The following is a 3626-nucleotide window of genomic DNA, read 5'->3' on the forward strand; positions in this document are numbered from 1 at the left end:
TTGTGATAGGTTCCCCAGGTCAGGTTTGGAGATTTGTCACCTGTCCTTGATGGGGTCACGCTTCCACCTGAAGGACTCTGTTCGCAGTCTGGGGGTGCTCTTGGGACTCGTCGCTCCACCTTAACTCAGGTGGATGTGCGACGGTCGGAGTACCTGTTATCAGCTTCGGTTGATACGCCAGCTGCGACCTTACCTGGGCCGGGGGGACCTTGAAACTGTAGTACACGCTCTGGTAACCTCTCATTTGGATTTCTGTAAGCGCTCTACATGGGGCAACCCTTGTACCATACCCGGAAGCTTCAGTTGTCCAGAAACATGGCAGCAGGCTGGTCAATGGATCTTCCGGGCTAGCCACATAACACCGGTACTTGAGACTTCATTGGTGCCTATTTGCTTCCGGGCGCAATACAAGGTGTTGGTTGTTACCTATAAAGCCCTAAATGGCTTGGGCCCAGGTACTTAGAGGAACCGCCTCTCTCCATATCATCACCCGCACTCTCAGATACTGGGGATAAACATCTCCTAAATGTTCCCGATGCGAGACGATCTGTCACCACGCAAAGGGCCTTCTCAATTGCGGCCCCTAAGCTCTGGAACTCGCTCCCACTGAGCTCCGCTCGATCCCTCCCTAGCCCAATTCAAAAAAGGGCTGAAAACGTATTTGTTACACAGGCTTACCCCCCCAATAGCCCTATTATGTTCCCCTCCTTATTGTTAGCTTGGAAGTGTTATTGTGTATTGCTGCTGTTTTTATGCTGACATTGTAATGTTTTTATGTATTTTTTATCGGTCATTGGGATGATAAATCCACTATTGTACGCCGCCTTGATCCCTGGAAAGGCAGGATAGAATTTTTATTATTATTTATTATTATTAATTCCTGCGCTATTGTAAATTTATTAGTTCTCTTTCATGCGTTTTGCCACTCCTCTAATTCAATTTCACAGCCTAGATCTTGTGTCCACTTGATCATGTACTCTTTTATAGTCTCTTGTTCTAAGTTTCTATTTAACAGCAATTTGTAAAATTTGTATATATATATTTTATCTTTTTTCCAAAGTAATTCATCTAGTTCATTTGAGACCATTTCAAACTTTTACCTTACATTTTAATACAACAGATTTCTTTGAAGCAGATAGGGTGAAATGGATGGAATTGCCTGTAGACAGTAGTGCTAAACTAATTTTCCACAGGATCTGAGAATCTGAATATAATAGTTGTCATTATTCTCACTGTCATCATCACCAACATGACCATCTTCTTTTCTAGCATGTGTTTTAGACCTCAGATAATATTCAGTTCTTCCCAATCTTTATTAACCCTAATGACCAATTTGTTATTATTCAGTCTCATGCTTTTCTACTTATTTCCTATTTTTCTTTGTTCTACATCTCTGTAGCAAATGAATAGCAGATTTCATTCTTCAGGATGAGTTCTGTGTAGAAATTTCAAATACTGTCTTGATTTACAGAATTTGTATTGACAAGCTCTTATCTAGGCATTCTCGATCCATATGTGTTGTTGTTGTGTGATTTTGAGTAATTTCCAATTAATTGCACCCCTAAGGTGAATGTATCATGGGGTTTTCTTAGCAAGATTTGTCCAGGGAAGGTTTGTATATGTATGTGTGTATGAGTGGATTTAGTGTGTGTGTGTGTGTGTGTGTGTGAGCGTGTGCAGATACATACATATACATATATTTCAGAGTAGTCATCTCATTTTCATTTTCATTTTACTAGTATCTAGTAATTCATCTAGAATCATTTGTCTCCCTTAAAAGAACAAATCTGCTTTTTCAGCCTTTTTGTCTATACACTTTTCATGACAACATCTAACATAATTGCTAGGCCCTGTTAGTCTTCCAAGCTAGGAAGTTGCTGCCTGCTACACAGATCAGGGGCAGAGATGCTGTTGCCATAACAACATATGGCTTTTTCAGCTGCACCCCCCCCCCCACTCCTTAGAAGAAAAGCATTAGCACATCTGGTATTGCAGTAACTGTTCCCCTGCCCCCCTTCCGTGAGCTGGAAAAGCCAGTCACACAAGGTAATAATAGAATTGCTTTCATAAGCCTTAGATCCCAAGGTGGAGAGCAAAAAGAACATCATGTGAGGTGCATGAAATATAGAGGCATGTTTTCATAAGGTTTGGGTCTCACAGCTCCCTCACAAGGTTGCATCTGCTTGTGGGTACTGCTATTCTTCTGCTTGTTTCAGTATATACCCTTCATATGCCACATTTATCAAATAATGTATATGGAATAAACGTTGATAAGCTCTACTTGTCAGGGCATATCACACAAATCCCAAGAGGTCAACTCTCTCTCTAGGGTAGCTGGTGGCAATACATCACCAAAAGAAAAAGAAAGAAAGAAAACAAAAAGAGAAAAAAGAACACAGATTTGCATAACATTTGCATTGCTGATTTATATGCATAGATGCAAATGTTCACATAATTACAATAGTTTAAATAGAAATAACACATACTTTCCAATAGTGGGGATGAACACAACCAAATGACCTGTATGCCTCCTCAATCTGCTGCTAATTATAGGTGGCAGGGCCAATTTGTTCATAGCAAACCTCAAGACTTCCAGCTGCTTCCTCTTCCTAGGTTTCATTATCTGTAAACCAGACATAGGCTGGAGAGCCCTTTAAAGAGATAATACAGGAGTAGCCATGATGATCATAAGACAAAAACCAAATTACACTTTGGGGTGATACTCTTATTGGATCATTCATTTGTGATTCCTTCACTGAGCAACATCCATCATGCTAACTTTCAAGGGCTACTAGCTTCATTAGGCAAAGATGGTTTAAAAATCATTCAGAGGCATGGGGAAGAAAATCACAGGTCTGCATCTTGCTTGAGGTTGAGGTATTACAGAAACATAGGAGTTTATCAGACACCTTACTTTCTGCCATGATCACGTCGCGTAAACGTCACTGATCTGCGATGGGAGGCTCTGGTGGGATCATGGATGGCGCTACATTTTTGTCATAAAAGTGTTATCGTAAGTGTTTTAAAAAGGGCCCTTTTAAAATAATGGATTAAATGGGTCCTTGAACAGAACAAGCTTGAAACCTCCATGGAAGTCAAGATGATCAAGCTGAGGCTGTCATAAAGTGGGGTCTCATTATTCGCAGGCTGGTCATTTGTGGATTTCAGCATCCGCAGATGGCAAGCCTCCATTGTCCCCAATGGTAGTGCATACATGCAGCTGCACCTCCATTAGGAACAATGGGACTTCACCTGAACTCTCATTGTCCCTAATGGCAGCACAGCTACATACACATGCTGCCATTGGTGACAATGGTGGGCTTACCTGAAGTCCCATTGTTCCTAATGGCACAGCACATGCTGACACTGGGGACAGGAATTGAGATCCTGTGAGGACCTCCCACAGATACCAAGGTCCCACTGTACTTTGGCCACATAATGGTAAGGAACTGCGCCCTTCCCCAAAGGTATCCAACTCCATCTTGGACTCAGAGGGGGAGAGAAAGGAACTGCGCCCTTCCCCAAAGGTATCCAACTCCACCTTGGACTCTGAGGGGGAGAGAAAGGAAATGCACCCTCCCCAAAGGTATCCAACTCCACCTTGGACTCTGAGGGGGAGAGAAAGG

Source organism: Sceloporus undulatus, chromosome 1, assembly GCF_019175285.1.
Source record: "Sceloporus undulatus isolate JIND9_A2432 ecotype Alabama chromosome 1, SceUnd_v1.1, whole genome shotgun sequence".
In the NCBI taxonomy this organism is placed as follows: Eukaryota; Metazoa; Chordata; class Lepidosauria; order Squamata; family Phrynosomatidae; genus Sceloporus; species Sceloporus undulatus.